The sequence below is a fragment of the Triticum dicoccoides genome, chromosome 7B, assembly GCF_002162155.2.
Source record: "Triticum dicoccoides isolate Atlit2015 ecotype Zavitan chromosome 7B, WEW_v2.0, whole genome shotgun sequence".
In the NCBI taxonomy this organism is placed as follows: domain Eukaryota; kingdom Viridiplantae; phylum Streptophyta; class Magnoliopsida; order Poales; family Poaceae; genus Triticum; species Triticum dicoccoides.
This window is the reverse complement of record NC_041393.1, coordinates 597,930,498-597,949,851: the sequence shown is the minus strand read 5'-3', so window position 1 is coordinate 597,949,851 and position 19,354 is coordinate 597,930,498. Positions and strand designations below refer to the sequence as shown.

At 44.7% G+C, this 19,354-nt stretch overlaps 1 pseudogene; it reads left to right on the top strand.

Moving 5' to 3' along the window:
- LOC119337589 overlaps nucleotides 1-5,943 on the top strand; it is an 8,487-nt pseudogene extending 2,544 nt beyond the window's left edge.
- Nucleotides 5,944-19,354: the final 13,411 nt, after the last annotated feature.

The window sequence follows — 19,354 nt, the reverse complement described above, 5'->3', positions numbered from 1 at the left end:
ACTTGTTTAGTTACAAGTTGGTAAGTTTTTTTTTTGACATTTTTCTACGCATTTGGATTCACATCCAAGCATTTGGATTCACATCCAAGCATTCCTATCTCACCTGTCACATATATTGCACGCTAAAGTTGCACTAAGCCACTACATTAGACTTATATTAAACAAAGAACACAATTGTATGTTGACTGATGTTTAAATTTAAGTGAATAAGGTTTTATAAAGTTTGCAAATTAAAACATGCATCTAATCAATAGTAAATAAATTCAATATCTTTATGCAAGTTGTAGAAAAAAGACTAGTAGATTGTAACATGAGAAAAAGTACTATTATACCTTTGGAACTAGCATTTGATCAAGTATATGGTAATCAACTTAATGGCACAGCGCATTGGCACGTTTGCTGAAACAACAGTGATGGAGTGGTCATGATGGTGTGCCACGGCAGTGTTTCTTGTGTCTCCTAGAGCCCAGTGACTGGCGTAGCAGCGAGTGGCCATGTGATCTCTGAATATATCAGCGACATGCAGCGCTCAGTCATAGGTAAATGAGGCAGAAAAGCTAGAAGATTTTTTAGACTTGCACAATGGCTACCAATGGGCTTTTTGGGTGAGCTTTGGTGCAGACTAAGGTGCATAGCTGCAGGAATCCTTTAGATTAGGTCTTCAAGTAATAGGAGCAGTAGTTAATTAGTGATTATATACGACCATCAATACGGATCCTTGCACAATACTGCGATTTACTGCCTTGAATTGTTGTCATTGGGGGGGGGGGTATAGCCACTTTTTTCCCGTCCCCTCTCTCTGCCCCTGCTTGTGCTACGTGCCCGTCAGATGCCATTTAGGTATGTCGCTCCTTAGCCTCAACAATAGCAAGATCACATCAGCAGAGCAAAGCAGCAAGCCAGCACTCAGAGCCAGCAAGCATGCAGCAGCTCGCAGAAACGCCTCAGCAAGCAAGCACACATCAACCAGCAAGCAAGTGCCCAGCGGCCAGCGAGCCATTCATTCCCGTGCTTGTTCAATCAACCGAATAGAGGCGGGCTTTTACTGTGCGGGCTGTGCTTCCATGTCCCATGTCCCTGACATGTTGATGGTGTCCTGGCGGCATATCAGCCTTTTGGTTCTTTCCTTTTTTGATTGGAGAAGGGGATACTCTGGGGATATGCGTATTGCATGTGTATCATGTTTTGTACGCGGACACGCCGACCTGGACGTATCGGTGCTTTGTAGTCACGTAGTGCCACCTAAGCAAAAAGATAACGTGGCACTATAATTAACTAGTATAACGCCCGTGCGTTGCCACGGGCTCTTTAAAATTTATAATCAGTATCTTTCATTTATCATCCCCTCATATTGGGTGATTATGGGGTGCTCTAATTAGAAACACAACAATCAAATATTAGGAAATTTCACCGAACGAACAACAACGAATAATACGATATCTATCAAACAAATAAAATGAGGTCATATTTTTGGTCCGTCATACACTTCTGTTGAAAAGTGCCTATCCCTTTTAGAATCAACCCACTGTTTGCTCGCACGCAAAAAAATACATCTCTAAAGTGGGGAACCGATCGGTGCCAAAAAGAACTCAAACTCCTATCCAATCTCGACTTCGTGCTCTTCCACTTCCATTGATAAAGATGGGACGTCAAGGGTTTCATCATGATGACCTCCAGCAGCCGCCGACATCCCTCCCCACATCTACCCCTACCCCCTGCTGCCGCTTGCACTGTCCTTGCTCCCGAGGGAGCTAGGGACACAATGTTCTCTAGGATGGGCATGACCAGATCCACGAGGAGGCCACATTCTTCCATGGGAACCCAATCAAGCACACCACCCTCCGCAACCATCCAATCCCGGCCTAACAAAGTCAAGACCCGCCATCGATCCACAAATCAGGCTTGCCGCATCCAGGTTCACTGCAAGTCTGCGACGAGTCTGTAGTCGACATCTTGACTTCGGCTATCCCCACGGAAGAATCATCGGATCCTGCTTACTTTTACCATCACTTCGTCTCTTCCCAAGGCAGCGACACCACCCAGCCAATCACCACCACCGCTTGCGGCTTGCCTACATAAAATCATGAGAAATCCTCACGGCGGTGTTATAAGATCACCTTGGCGACCTCGACAGTGACCGACTGGTCTAAGATCTAAGCTAGCCGCTCTTTGTAGAAACCAATAGAAGTAGGCATGTGACTCAGATTTGTTCTTTGGTGTGCATGCGTTTCTTGCTGCCCACCAGCTCTTGTCTACAACTCGCCTATCTCTGTACCAGCTCTTGGTCTACAACTCGCCTATCTCCATGCTCGAGACGACCAAGCTCGATGCGCAAGCCGCATACGTCTGCTAGAGCTATATCCAGGCCCTATGATTTTTGGATCACTGGCACTATGGGTGCCAGGACCGGAGTCGCCCTCATCCACCAAGTGGATCAAGGAGGCCCACCACCTAAACTCTACATCGCAACATTTTGTGTTTTCCTATAAAAAGTAAAGAACCTTCTCTAATAAACGTAAATATAACCTTTTGGTTTTATAGTCTCAACTTTCCTACACTCCAATACCAGAAGGATTTCTTGGTTTTATTTAATGACCTTCTTGAATGTCATTCACTTAGAAAGGTAGTAATACAATCTGTGATATTAAGGCAAATTATTAGTCATATTAAAGTGCAAAAGGCCCTATAGGAGTCAAAGCATGACTTTTATGGTTATACTGTAATTTGCAAGATCTGAGATTTATGCAAGTGTACAATTAGAGAAGAGCCAATTAAATAGATTTTCACATTCAGAATAGTACGATTAGCAGTAGCACTTCAATTTTTTCATGTTTGATCAGCTTGCTAGGTGGTTATCACTAAGCATGTTGGAACGATGAGCATAACCTAACTTAGTTCAGTACGTGTTGCTGCAAATTAGTTCAGTACGTACGAAGCTGTTGCTAATTTCAATGCCTGGCTGTTGCAAGTTTCTAATGAAAAAGTACTTCAGGTCAAAGGTCAGGGAATATACACTTTTGTTATCATGGTTGTTTCCTTATAGTGAACAACTTTGATCACCACTTCAGCAGCTACTATCTATAAGAAGACATTAGCTAAGTAGATACAGGCAAAGAAAGCATGTAGGCAAAACCAAAATTAAAAACATCCTTCTCAATGGAGCTCGTGCAGTTCGGAAGACCCTAATCATCGATGAGGGACCCCTCCGATGGTAGCATGGCGTGACAATTGCCGTCAATGACGACACCCAAAGTACCTTGCATAATCCATCGATCCAGTTCGGAACAATCAAGCACATACCTTGCAAAGTGATGTGGATCTGAAGCAGAGGTGGGAAGGTAAAGGCTCAGGTGAGGTGAGGTGGAATGAGACGTTGATATAGACGTGCACGCATGAGAATAAGGCGGTGCCCAGGATGGATCTCCATCGGAGGAGGCCGGATCCGCTGGGGAGGAGGTCGCTGTAGTACCTGCCATCTGTGCGATGGATCACGGGGCTGGCAGGCAGGGGGAGGGGATAGGAGGGAGCGGGTGGGCTAGAGCGTAGATGGCGGGTGCCCCCGACGACGGCTGGGAAGGATGGTGGAGGAGGTGGATGAGGATGGCGGCGGCGGCGTCTGCGGTTGCGCCTCGTCCGCAGCCGTGCTGGTGGTGGTCGATGCGAGAGCCGGATGGCGTCGGCCAGAATCAGGCAGGGGCGACAAAGATTTAGAGGAGAGAGAGAATGGAGGCGATGAGCGATGGGAGGAAGGGCCACCGGCGATTGGGGTGGCCTCAGATCCGCCCTCCGTGGCCGCCTATTTCATGGGACGAACACCCGTGCTCACCGTCGGGCTCGCCTTCGGCCGCTGCCTCGCCGACATTCACGACGTAGAGCCCCTTCCTCCAATCCCATTTGCCAGGGAGGCAGCGCCATCCTTCATCGTAGAGAACGAGTCCACACTGAGATCCCAACCAGACCGTGATTGCGCCTCCCCAAACCGTAGCGGCACATCCCACTCCATCAACGACCAACCTATATGAGGCGGAGGGTCAGTGTAGGACGTGAGCGCTGTCACCATGGACGTGGGGGATGCCGTAGGTGGGAAGGAGGCGGCGACGGCGTCTGTGTCAGGAAGATCGCACGACGGTGGCGGCGTTTACTCGAGGGGTCGAGAGGAGCTGCGTTTGGTGCCGGGTGGGTTCTTTGGTGCGTGCGTGGGGCTGGAGATTGTGATAGGTGATCAGGTGAGGGCGTGCCATACCTGGATCGATAGCCTTACCATACCTGGTGGTAATTTAAATTTATTACCATATTCGATATTTCCCGAGTTATGGCCTTACCATAGCTGGATTGATAGCCTTTGGGGTAATTTAAATTTATTACCATATAATTACCATATTCAAAGTTTCCTGAGTTATGACCTTATCATACCTGGATTGATTTATTACTATACGTGGATTAATTATGATTTATTACTATATGATTTATTACTATACGTGGATAGCCTTACCATACCTAGTGGTAATTTAAATTTATTACCATATTCGATATTTCTCGAGTTATGGCCTTACCATACCTGGATTGATAGCCTTTGGGGTAATTTAAATTTATTACCATATTCGATATTTCCCGATTTATGGCCTTACCATACTTGGATTGATAGTCTTTGGGGTAATTTAAATTTATTATCATATTCAAAATTTCCTGAGTTATGACCTTACCATACCTGGATTGATTTATTACTATACGTGGATTAATTATGATTTATTACTATATGATTTATTACTATACGTGGATAGCCTTACCATACCTGGTGGTAATTTTAATTTATTACCATATTCGATATTTCCCGAGTTATGGCCTTACCATATCTGGATTGATAGCCTTTGGGGTAATTTAAATTTATTACCATATAATTGCCATATTCAAAATTTCCTGAGTTATGACCTTACCATACCTGGATTGATTTATTACTATACGTGGATTAATTATGATTGATTACCATAAATATGTTGGGTATTGCCGGTCAGACGAGAAAAGAGAAAAATCGGTGGGAGGGGCTGGTGGGAGGTGGGACGAAGAAAAACCGGTTGAAAATAAACCGGTTGAAAATAAACCGGTTGAAAGTGGGGGGACTATTCAACCAATTCGTCTATTAGGAGTAGAGATGATGAGAGATGTGTAGTTTCATAGCGCAAAAAAAAAAGAAAATTTAATGTACACAACTTCACATTGAAAGTAACATGCACATTTATACTGCCTGCTCTGAGAAGCCTTCTATGTGGATTACAAAGGGTATGCAAAATTAATAACCTGTTTCTGTTTAACCTCTGTCCTATGACGTGCAGGTGTGGGACCATCTTTGTAAAATGGTAACAGATGAGGAGAAGAGGAAGGAACGCTTTAGCGAGGAGAAGGGTGTAGAGTGGGAATCATCTGCTTCTGACTTCCATCATGAGAATCTGGTTACGCTTGTCATGTTTGGCTTCCAATCTGAAGAGTACATGGTGAGCTATATCAGGCGTGTAATGGAAGCAGCGGCGAATCTGGAGGAGGTGTTCCTGTATCATAGGCTGGCTTGTAGGAAGTGCCTTGACAATTCTCGAAAGCAGCCATTCAAGTTCCCGTGGACCAAGAGGCAGAGATTGTCAGTGAAGAAGAGAATTACTGACGGGATAGACTCGTTTGCCATAATTCATTTCCCTACGACTGCTGGATTAAGGTCTGACCATAAGGCCAAAAAGAACTATCCGTAGTGTTTGCGTTTTATTTTTCAAAAATGTGGTGTACTTCATTCGTGTCCCGAGACTGAAACGTTGTGCTGTCGTAGTAGTAGTAGGCTGTTTGATACCTTTCAGTACTTGTGAACGAATATGATTTGCGTATCTGTCTATGTGCCATGATCCTCCGCAAGATATTGTTTGTGTTCTGCAACAAATTTGAGTGGTTTTTGGTGATTTATGTATTCCGGCAGATGGAGGAGGATTGAGGGAATGTTAGGCGCGGCTTGGTGAGCGTTTGTTGAGGTTCTTAGCGAGTGCTTCATCTAAGATTCTTTCTACCCTGTATGAAGTGTTAATGAAACCATTTTGAGGCAAAGATGGTACAACAAGTAAGGATACAGGCACTAGGATATCAATTTACATACCACACACACGGCCTAGGCCAAGAGGGAAGACGCGAGGCTCAAGGAGGCCGCCGTTGAGCAAGGGACGTCAATGTGCGCCCAGCCGTTGAGCAAGAGACGTCAATGGCTTGAACCTCCCTCGTCAGAGCATGGCATCGTCGTGGCAGGCTTTAAAGGTGAGATCAAGGGAGGAGGTAGCTTCTCTGAAGACGACGGCAGGCTTTAAAGGTGAGATCAAGGGAGGAGGTAGCTTCTCTGAAGACGACGGCGCTCCGCCTTTTCCACAGGTGCCAGCAGCAGAGAAGTGTAAATTACAATTTGTAATTAGGGGAAAATCTCCCCTTGCCCAAACTGTCGTGCGGTTTGTCCCGCACAGACGCCTTCTCGCTCCCGCCCTTTGGAACCGATGCCTCCCTTCGATCGCGTCTCTCCAGATGGTATATGTAGCGCCTGTAACCATCAATCGAAACAGAGATTTCACTTTCGATCTCAAACACGTTATCACACACGTAGAACAACCAGCGAAGAGCGAAAAAGAAAAGAAAGGGAGGGAAAGAGCAATCGCCGCCGGTGAGATGCCGAGCCTCGTCTCCTTCCTCCGCCTGATCCACGAGGATGGACGTCGCTACGGTCGCCGTTTCCACGGACTGGGTAGACTCCGGCGATTCCGTCGCCAGGCTATCCGTCGCGCCGCTGGGCACGACCATCGTGGCGCTAGGAGAGGCGCCCGTGGTGCTCACCACGCCCCGGGACAGGGTCGCCGCGCCACAGGACGCGCCCACTGCGGTGCTCCCCGCGCCCATGGCCATGAGCACACGGGGCTCGACCCTCGGATGGTGGCCGGCCCGAGCGCCCCGATGATCAACGGGGCCGCCGATGTGCCTGGATCGCCCCCCGGATCTCCACCTCCACCTCCTCCTCCACCGGCCGCGTGGCTCCCGCCCGCGACGCCGACGCCCGTCGGCGAGGCTGTTGGCCCGAGCCGTGGCCCTCCTGGATACGCGCCCGTCCCGATGCGCGCCATTGTGGACGAAGAGGCCGCGCTTGGCTTCGTGTCAGCGCCCACTGGCGCCTCCGGCGTCATCTGCCTTGGAGCAGGGATGGAAGGTGCCGGCGTTAACTCTCCACCACCACTGGAGGCTACTGCGGGCCCGAGCATTTGCACGGAGCAGCGCTTCGGCCGCCTCTTCGGACGCGCCGTCGCGGCCCTCGACCGCCGTCCCAGCCGCCGCCCAGGCTCATGGGCTCCGGCGAACCTCGGCTTCGACACCACTTCGCTGCGCCAGGCCTCCACCATCGCCGTCTCCTCTTCGGATGAGGAGGGCTCATCGGCGACGAGCCAGTGACCACCAGAGACCGATGGGATGCGGCAGCGGCCGCTCCCCCCGCTGGTAGCGCCGTGTCAGAGGAGGGGATCGAGTGGTGGTGCGGGCGTCGGATTATCCGACCCGTATCCGTAACCGCCCTCTCCCCCCTCTGCCTTATGCGGTGCGGCGGAGGTTGGGCCGGCCAAAGGCCGTGCAGGCTCAGGCCCAGGCGCCCGCGGGTTCTCCGGCTGCCTCCTATTGGCCGTGGACTTCAGTTTTCTCTCTCTGTTTTTATTAGTCTAGTACTAATTATTGTATATGGTGCAGTTTTAGACTCTGTTTAGTACTGTTTAGTACCTAGTTTGACTGCTACTTACATACTAGTCCAGTTCTAGATTACATCTGACTAGGACTTGTGTAATTATTAGTGTGTTTATATTATGTAATGGATTGATAATATAAATAAAGTACCGGATTTCGGAAGAATAACATGTTCCATGTGTTTACCACGTCTCATTTTTATTGAACATGTCTTTACGATTGAGATCTTCTCTCGCATATCAAACTTGCAAATTTTTGAATATTTCTCCCTCATCTTATTTGGAATCACAAAATAATGAGTTGTGATCTACTGCATATTTGCAGACTATCCTCTCTTATTGTGAGGTCTAAGCTTTGTCATTCTCGACAAGCGATCACCTCCAACGTGTATTCCTTATATCTGAATTGTAGCATACACAAGGTAATGGCGATGTAGCCTATTACTGTGAGTTCTAAGTGATCTTCAAAGTGTATGTTCACACAATTGAGGTTGAGAATTTTTCAAGTTTACACTTGAGTATCAAAATTTTGCATTCTTATTACACAACCATGATGGTTTTTAATTTACCGACCGTAAATTAATTATCTCTGGTTTCCCATGTAGGCAAAGATGACCGCCAAAGAGTTTGAGGAGCTTGCCCTCAATGGCCACAACTACCCTACATGGGCTATGGACATCATGATCAGTCTTGCGTCCCGTGGGATAGCGCGTGCAATACAACCCCCGAAGACTCCTATCCCAGCTGGGGCCACGCCGCTGACAGAACAGCAGAACTATGCTGCTTTATTCATCATAAGGCACCATATTCATCCAGATCTCAAGTCTGAGTATTTACATGAGGAATCTCCTAGTACTCTGTTTCTGGCCCTCAAAACGAGGTATAAACAGCAGAAGGCAGTAGTCCTGCCCGAAGCACTTCATGATTGGACTCATCTCTGTCTTCAGGATTTCAAGTCCATCGGTGAGTACAATCATGTTGTTCATAAGATATGTTCCAAACTGCGCTTTTGTGAGAAGGAACCTACTGAGGGGGAGAAGATAGAGAAAAGTTTGTCTACTATGCTCCCTTCAGATAGGATCCTCCAACAGAAATACCGTGCTCGTAACTACACTGTCTATTCCGAGCTTATTCACATGTTACTTCAGGCTGAAAAGCATGATGAGCTACTTGCTAAGAATGGCTCTCAGCGCCCAGTTGGGGCACAACCTTTACCTGAAGTCCATCTGAATGTTTCAAATAGACAAAAGTTTAATGGTACCCCTCGGGGTAAACAGTCCAATTTCGAGCGTAAGCGAAAGCGCAATGGGAACAGGAGATCTAGATACCCAGGCAAGGGAAAAGGCACTTCAAAGCCCAGGTTTGATAAATCTAAGCTTTGCAGCAAGTGTGGATGGTCCACGCATTCTACTGAAAAGTGCACGATGCCCAAGCATCTGGTTATGCTGTACCAGCAATCTCAGGGATGCAAAGCACCTCAAGGGAAAAGGTTGAAGCCAACTTCAACCTTCATCCGGATAGCGCAAAAGGAGCTGGTGGTTCGCACGATGTTCCTCCTGGACCGAGCAACGTTGTGGTTCCTTATCTGCTTGAGGATACTGCTGAAATCGAGAACACGTTGATTGAGTACACCGCAAACAACGTGTTTGGCGACTTCGACTAGTCCCTCAATCTCCTTAGTGATGTACTTAATTATGTCCATTTGTGATGATCATAATAAGAACATAAGTTTGTTGTTGTCCTTATATTGTATTGTATCAGCACATTTGATATAATAAAGATTGTATTCTATATATTACTATGAGGTTTTCTTATTGAAAATTCTTTATTTTATATAGTTTCCTACGGGGACAATCCGATGGAAGAGGAATTATGCCTTGTGGACAGTGGTACCACAAACTCCATACTAAGGGAGATGAAATATTTCCAAACTCTGAAAAAGGTTAATGGAGATATTCTAACTATCGCTGGACGCGATACAGTGATTGTTGGTACTAGATGTGCCATATTCACCCTCCCAAGCGGTACACAAGTGACGATCGAAGATGCTTTATTGTATCCCGACTCATCATGTACCCTGATCAGTTATCGAGATATCCGTAAGAATGGTTTTCACATTGAAACCCATGAAGACAACAAAGAGGAGTATCTACTCTTTACTAAAGATGACAGATATGGCAAAAAGGTACATGAGAAAATTCCTTCTCTATCGTCTGGTTTGTACTATACGTACATCAAACCTGTGGAACATGTTGCATACAAAGTAATTTTTCAGAATGTTAACGCATTCCAAACCTGGCATCATCGCCTAGGCCATCCTGGAATAGGGATGATGAGAAAAATTACTAGCAATTCCATTGGTCATAATTTGCTTGAGTCAAAATTTCCTCAATCTTCTGATTTTGTCTGCACATCTTGTGCCACGGGAAAGCTAATTTTGAGGCCCTCACACCACAAAATACAAGCTGAACCACTTCAGCTCCTTGAACGTATTCAAGGAGACATTTGTGGTCCCATTCAGCCATTATCTGGACCTTTTCGGTATTTCATGGTTCTGATTGACGCATCTACATGATGGTCACATGTGTGTCTTCTATCCACATGAAACCATGCATTTGCCAAGATAATGAGGCAAGTCATTAAGTTGCAAGCCCATTATCCTGAAAGTCGAATTAAGTCAATTCGAATGGACAATGTTGCAGAATTCTCCTCACGTGCTTTCAATGATTATTGCATGGCTTTGGGGATTGAAGTTCAACACTCTGTTCCATATGTCCATACACAAAATGGTTTGGCTGAAGCATTGATTAAGAGGATCAAACTCATTGCAAGACCTTTGTTGACGAATTGCAACTTGCCAACCTGTTGTTGGGGTCACACTATTTACACGCTGCTGACTTGATACAATTGAGGCCAACTGCATATTTTATCACAGTTCTTCCCCTCTGGAATTGGTACGTGGAAATCCTCCAAGCATTTCCCATCTACGTAAGTTCGGATGTGCTGCATACATCCTGATCTCACCACCACAACGGACATCTATGGGCCCACATAGGAAGTTGGGGATCTATGTGGGGTACAAATCGCCATCGATTATCAAGTACCTGGAACCCCTGACTGGGGATCTGTTCACAGCCCGTTACGCTGATTGCATATTTAATGAGGAACATTTTCCGGCATTAGGGGGAGATTTCAAGTACCAGAAAGAATGCCCGGAAATTGATTGGAATGCTCATGCCATTTCATCCTCTGATCCACGTACCCAAGAGACCGAACTTCAAGTTTGGAAGATCATTAATTTGCAACATCTTGCAAATAATCTGCCAGATTCATTTACTTATCTGAAAGGTGTTACAAAATCCTTAAATCTGGCCAAAAACGCGCCAGAAAGAGTGGAGGTACCAATAAAAACCACTCAACTCCCTATTCCCCAAAAGAGGGGGAGTAGTACGGCCTCTGACCTGGAGCATGCTTCTAGCAAGCGGCAAAGGAAATCGAGGAGAAAAACCGCAGAGTCAGTAAGTGCAGGTCAACTTAGCATTAACAAACACCTGATGGGTAGTATACACCCAGTGGAAGGGCAACCTCCACAACCCAGTTCCAGTGTGCACAAACTGACTGGGACATCAAAACACCCAGACTCGATCGTATTGGAAAATCACGAAGAGTCACTAGGGGTGTAGGAAATTTCCATCAACTATGTTGATTCTGGAGAATCATTTGATACCCTTCTCACTGAGCATGATCCAAGGTCTATCATTGAGTGCCAAAAGCGCTCCGACTGGCCTAAATGGAAGGATGCAATCCAAGCAGAAATTGCCTCGCTTAACAAAAGAAAGGTATTCATTGAAGCAATACCTACACCACCCAGTGTTTTCCCTATGGGATTCAAATGGGGTTTTCTCCGGAAACAGAATGAGAACAATGAGGTGGTGAGATATAAAGCAAGGCTCGTAGCACGAGGTTTCACGCAGAAACCCGACATTGATTTCACTGAAACATATTCTCCAGTAATGAGTGCAACCACTTTCCGATATCTTATATCTTTGGCAGTGCAAAATTGTCTATCTATGAAGTTGATGGACGTCGTGACCGCATATCTTTACGGGTCACTAGATTCGGACATATATATGAAGGTTCCTGATGGAATCTCTGTCCCGAATAAAAATGCAAAATGCAACATGTATTGTGTAAAGCTGAATAAGTCATTATATGGCTTAAGGCAGGTACAACCGACTGAGTGAGTTCCTTCTTCAGAAAGGTTACTCCAATAGTGCTGATTGCCCATGTGTCTTCATCAAGAAGTCCTCTACAGGATTTTGCATCATTTCTGTGTATGTTGATGATCTCAACATCATCGGCAGCACACCAGACATTGATGAAGCACGCAATCACCTAAAGATGGAATTTGAGATGAAGGATTTGGGTAAAACCAAATTTTGCTTAGGCATTCAACTTGAGCACCTTCCCTCTGGAATCATGGTACACCAATCTGCCTATATCCAGAAAATATTGGAGAAATGCAATATGGACAAATCCTATCCATCTAAAACTCCCATGGTGGTTCGATCTCTAGACGTGGAGAAAGATCCGTTCAGACTAAGGGATGATGGAGAAGAGGTGTTGGGACCTGAAGTTCCATACCTCAGTGCCGTTGGAGCGCTTATGTACCTTGCAAATTGCACAAGACCTGATATTGCATTTGTAGTGAATCTACTTGCTAGACATAGCGTAGCTCCCACCAAACGTCATTGGTCTGGAGTAAAGAATATCTTTCGATATCTCCAAGGCACAAAGGATCTTGGTCTATTTTTTCAGTTCCAGAAAAATCAGGGCTCTGATATGATTGGATATGCAGATGCCGGTTATTTATCTGATCCCCATAATGCCAGATCACAGACCGGCTTCGTGTTCCTACATGGTGGCACTGCTATATCATGGAAGTCTTCGAAACAGACTCTGGTGGAAACATCTACCAATCATTCTAAAATAATTTCATTATTTGAAGCAACATGCGAATGTGTATGTCTTCGCAGAATGATAAGCCACATACAACAATCATGTGAATTGGTTCGACATAATCACCTACCATTATCTATGAAGATAATGCGGCCTGTGTTGCACAAATGCAAACAGGATACATCAAGAGTAATATCACCAAGCATATTTCTCCTAAATGGTTTTGCCCTCATAATCTTCAGAAAAGCGGAGAAATAAGCATTCTGCAAGTCAAATCATGCAATAACCTTGCTGATTTATTTACCAAGTCTCTACCAAATTCTACATTCCAGAAATGTGTTCATGGAATTGGTATGCGAAGACTTCGGGACATGCAGGTGTCAGGGGGAGTCTCTTCTTGAGATATCCTTATCTTAATGACATCACATTATGCTATCTCTCTTTGTGAGTATATATTTCAGGATCTCATCCAAGATTTTATGAAGAACTTTTGGAGGAGAATCTTCCTGAGATGATAAAGCATCCCGGATAATCGTGAAGATGATTCTGCATGGTCAAGTGTAGATTAGGGGGAGTGTTAGAATTAATTACAATTTTGTAATTAGGGGAAAATCTCCCCTTGCCCAAACCGTCGTGCGGTTTGTCCCGCACAGACGCCTTCTCGCTCCCGCCCTCTAGAACTGACGCCTCCCTTCGATCGCGTCTCTCCAGATGGTATATGTAGTGCCTGTAACCATCAATCGAGACAGAGATTTCACTTTCGATCTCAAACAAGAAGGAAAAAGGCAGCCGGTGAAGTATCACCAGCAGCAGCAGAGAGGGGAGATAGCATATTTGATATGGTGCTGAAACAGTAGCGGAGTGTTCTAAACAAAAAGTTGCATAAAGGATAAGAACCCTATGATCAGTTATGTACTCCCTCTGCCCCAAAATAAGCATCTCAACTTTATTATAACTTTATACAACTACATTTCCTATTTTGGTGCTAGGTCTTTGGCTATGAGATTTTATCGATCAATTAGTGTTAGGAACTATAGAAATCTGAAGGTGTGGATTTTATTTAATCTTGTGATGTGCAACTGAACATGATGACTACTTACTTTTTTTGAAAGATAAGGCTCTATTAATTAGAAATAACGGTTACATCGACTATAATTAAAGGTAAAATTTCATCCATAAACTCCTCAAACAAGTCCCTACTGTTTGAAAATTTTGCTAACCTAGCAAGTTCATGAGCGACCATGTTCGCCTCTCTATTACAATGTTCAAAACTACTAAGAGGAAAAACACAAGCTAGAAAATAGTAATCATCAAAACCTACTGCCACCGCTACCGTAGACCGTCCTTCGTTCTTCATTGTATCAATTACTTCCATATTTGTCTGAGTTAATAACAAGCTGGTTACATCCCTCTTTTTGTGCAAGAGAATGAGATGAGCCCAATCTAAGGGCCAAAACTTCATGTGTCAGAACATCCATACACCAATCAATCTTTCAGTATCCACCAACAATGAAACTTCCTTTGTCATCTCTAAGAACAACTCCAACTGTGCCCCAAAGCAGATCATGATTAAAAGACGCATCCACGTTAAGCTTAACAAAACCCGTCGGGGTCTAATCCACTCCCTTTTTCCTGGAAGCATTAGGGGTGTGGGCATTAACAAAGTTTGTCGTTATAGCACGAACCCTCATAGACCTCTGGTACGCATCTTGAGACTTTCCTTCATGAACTAATTTCCGTCTATCCCACCATAAGTACCAAGCGGTGATGGCAATCACTTCACGAGCATTGCGAAGTCCCATTATAAAAAGACCACTGTCTGGCAAAAGAAGCAGAAATTCGAGTACTGCCTCTCCCGCACGTTCAATTGTGCAGGCTCTGTTAATCACCTTGTACATTCCCAGCTTATTCCAAACCTCCCTTACTTTCTGGCATAGAAACAACACATGCTTTGTATCTTCTGTCCCGTTTGAACAGTATGGGCAAAAGGGCAGAACTTTCATGTGTCTATTTACAAGTGTAACACGACACAAGAGAGTTCCATGCAACATACGCCAAACAAAAAATTTAACCTTTGTCAGACACGATAATTCCCAAATCATACCCCAAATGGTATTGACATTAATTCCTCCCATCCCATTAGTATATTACAATTTCGCCCCGTATTGAAGGTTCCATTCTGCCAAATAAGCTATTCGAACAGTGAACAACCCATATTTTGTATAGCTCCACGCAATAAAATTCGACACGTTATGCATAGAAAAAGGGATCGTGAGGACTCATTGCGCATCAATTGGTCACATTGTCTGTCTCACTAGGTCTTCATCCCACAAATTTGTTGTTGGGTCAATAAGATCAGAAACCTTTGACAAGAGGTTCTCTCCCCTCAGGGTAATGATTTCCTATTTGCACAATTTAGAATCCAAGCATCTTTCCAAATATCGATATTTTGTCCATTTCCCACCCTCCAGATATACCCATTTTTCCGGCGAATTAATTTCCGCCATAATGCTTTGGAAAATAAAATAGGAACCCTTTTTTAAGCTTGCATTCATCAGGTCTCCATGAGACAAATATTTAGCTCTCAAGATAGATGCACATAAAAAATTATGGTTGTCAAGAAGACGTTGCACTTGTTTAGCTAGCAAAGTGATATTGAAACAATATATATCTCCAGAACCCATACATCCCTGATCTTTCGGCACACACATTTTTTACCATGCCATCCAATGCACTCTCTTCTGGTTGTCTTTGTCACCCCACCGAAATTGCGACACCGCATTAGTGATTCCTCTGCAAATTTTCTTAGGAATTTTAAAGACCGACATGGCATAGGTGGGAATAGCTTGTACAATAGATTTGAGGTGAGTTTCCTTTCCTCCAACAGACAATAATTTTTCTTTTCATCCACTAATTTTCATAATAATTTGATCAACTAGGAAATGAAAACATTTCCTTTTGTCCATGTTAGCTGGCAAACCCAAATATTTGTCATTGATGGCTTCAGTCATACTCCCTCCATCCCATAATATAAGAGCGTTTTTGACAACGTTTTTGACACTACACTAGTAGTGTTAGAAACACTCTTATATTATGGGACGGAGGGAGTAATATTCAGGATTGTACATATTTGCGCCTTGTCTTCCACTTTCGTATTGGGACTAAAGAAGATGCTTGATTCTCCATGCTCACCATTTGTTCCGAGGTGACACAATAGGCATCCAAGGCTACTTTCAGCGCCTCCGCGTTCATGGCATTAGCTCCCATAAGGATTAAAGAATCATCAGCAAAGAGAAGATTAGAAATCGTCGGGCCATCTCTGCTGACTTACTCCGGGCATATTACCATTCTCCTCCGCGTTAGCCAAAACACTACAAACTTTGGTCTATTTAGTGACAAAAACCCCGGTGACGAAACAGGAAACGTCACCTAAAAACACTACAAACTTTTCTGTGACAGTCCATCGTCACGAGGTATTTTCCTCTTGGGGCAGCGCACTCAGTAATTTTGGTTACTTTCCGGCTTGATTTTCGGCGACGCTACTGGGCATCACTGGGCGTATCCATTTTCTGTGATGATTCGTAGTGTCACATAAAATGTTAAGCAGGGCAATGTCTTGAGATATAATAAGAAAAATAACCGATTCTTTTTTAAGCTGACTAAAATGTATTGAAAAATATATTTCAGGGAGGAGTTGTTAAAGTCTATGTAGATATTTTCTGACAGTAGTCAATCTCCTTTCTGACAGTGTTCCTGAAATTTTCGGCGAACGCTACACTATTTTTAAAACGGGCAAAAAATGTGTGCTTCCTGTGGCTCAAATGTAGGAAGTCGAGCACATAGTACACAATGCATTGCCAGTACGACACTCATAAGTTATTGATCAAAATGTTGTTATTCGTTTACTTAGCAGAGTATACAAGTCCGCGCGGCTCATCTCATACCCTGACAAAGGAAGACACCACGTTTCAGTGCTACAGCATGTCGATTCATGGCGGCCGCGCGCGTGCCAACTGCCATCGGCCATTGGCACCACCTTTCCCCTCCTCCCGCCAACTTTTGATGCCATATTTTTCTCACCAGTCGCCCATCGCCCGCGAATATAAGAAGACCCTCGCCATGACCAAACAACTCATCCTCTATCCTCGTAGCTGATATGTCCATTTTGCATCACGATTTCCTATTGTTATTTATATTGTTTTTGGCCAATATAAGACTTTGTAGTGTCATTCTAATGTCTTTTCCCTCCTAATTTGCAAGATTTACATGAAAGGGGAGATTACCGGCAGTTGGGATTCTAAACCTAAAAAAGCTATGTCAGGTATACCTATTCTGCACATCTCCAAATGGGTCGAAATTTCACGAAGATCTATTTTGGAATAAATACAAAAAACTAGAAGAAAGAAATAGCAGAGGGGGACCGCCCAGGTGCCCATGAGGCACCAGGGCGCGCCCTGGTGGCTTGTGGGCCCCCTGGCCAACCTCTGATGCTCATCTTCTGGTATATAAGCCCATTTGCCCTAGAAAAAAGAAAGAGAGGACTTTTGGGACGGAACGGAACGCCGCCGTCTCGAGGCGGAACTTGGGCAGAAGCACTTTTGCCCCGGAAGTTGGGATGCCCCAGAAGGCATCCCCTCTTTTGTCTTCAATCTTGTGCGAAGGCACTTAATTTGTTTGGTGAAGCTTCCCTAGCAATGGCGCCAGAAATTCTTTCGCTACTTGTGGTAGTTGTTGAATTTCCTCAAAGAGGAAGGGTGATGTAGTACAGTAGCATATAGTATCTCCCTTGGTTAAAAACCAAGGTTATCAAACCAGTAGGAGATGACACACAGACAACGTAAGCAGTACCTGCACACACACACACACACACACACACACACACACACACACACACACACAAAGCAAATGCTTGCACCCAACACATGCAAGGGGGCGTACCTCCCCTTGTTCTTTCCAGTTGCAAGTACAAAATCTGGTAGAGGTAGATAAATAAGAAAATAAATAATATAGCAAGGTAATTGTAGGATTGCTTGATAATAACTGAGAATGGACCTGGGGGCGATAGTTTCTCACTAGAGTCATCTCTCTCATAAGCATAGCATCGGTGGGTAAATAAATTGCTATTGGGTATTGACATAATTGCGCATAGTTATGATGATCATCCAAGGCATAATCGATACATAGGCATTACAACCGTGACAAGTACATCGTTAAACTTACTAACGTCTACTACTATTACTCCATTCCAAGACTGATATCCAACATATACTGGGCCAATGAAAATAATATAAAATGACATATAACACATACAAAAGTGATAATATAATAGCATGAAACAATTAAAAATTAAAGATACCTTAGAGACGTGTCACCGAATCACATCACACTTCTAGCGGACTATCTTGTGTATCTATATGAGTTACTACTTCTGATGACACACAAATGACAATGCGAATTGGGAAGATGAACGGGATAGTAGAATTCAGTCAGATTTTATGGGTGGACGGAGAGATTAGTTGAGAAATTGCAAAAACATTTTGTACGAGTAGTCAAATCATTTCTCGTGTGTTTTTTGCTCCAAAAAAATTGAGCATGTATTAAACCAAGAAACATGGCAAAATGGTAAAGAAATAATATGGGGCAAGTCATCTAAGCCAATTAAACCGGGGGAAAATAATCTAATGCTAAAACAACGAGGGGCAAATGATCCAATCCCTCCTCAAAGCATTTACATCTGGAGCCCTCAAATCCATCCCAAATGTTCGGGCGGGCTGTCGGTCACTGCTCGGACCAAAAATAGCACCCAACTGCCCCCCACACAGCCGACACAAACGCTCGTGCTATCCAATACTCCCCATATCCAACTCAAATGTGGGGCAGATATGGTCATATGGGGACGCCCGGACGCGCCCGTCACGTAGGACTTACCAGTGGGTCCCACGCGGATACCCCTATTTATCCAGCGGTCCGGTGAGGTAGCCGCTCGGGGCCGCCACCCGATGGTCTAAATCTGGCTATTTAAGCAGGGTGGCGACCCCCGACCCTAGCCGCATCTCAATTTCCATCCGCTCCCCGTTTGCGCCGCCACTCATTCATCCGCTCATAGCTCGTCGTTCGACACTCTGTCACATTAGGAGATAACCACCTACTGTTGGGAAACGTAGCATGCAATTTCAAAACATTTCCGACGCTCACGCAAGATCTATCTAGGTGATGCATAGAAACGAGAGGGGGAGAGTGTGTCTACGTACCCTTGTAGACCAAAAGCGGAAGCGTTTGACAACACGGTTGATGTAGTCGAACTTCTTCTAGCTTCGATCAATCAAGCACCGAACGTACGACACCTCCGAGTTCTGCACACTGATACGTCTCCAACTTATCTATAATTTTTGATTGTTCCATGCTATTATATTACCCCTTTTGTATGTTTATGGGCTTTATTTTACACATTTATATCATTTTTGGGACTAACCTACTAACCGGAGGCCCAGCCCGTATTGCTGTTTTTTGCCTATTTCAGTATTTTGAAGAAAAGGAATATCAAATGGAGTCCAAACGGAATGGAACCTTCGGGAGCGTGATTTTTGGAACGAACGTGATCCAGAGGACTTGGAGTGCAAGTCAAGAAGCAGCCGAGGCTCCCACGAGATAGGAGCCCC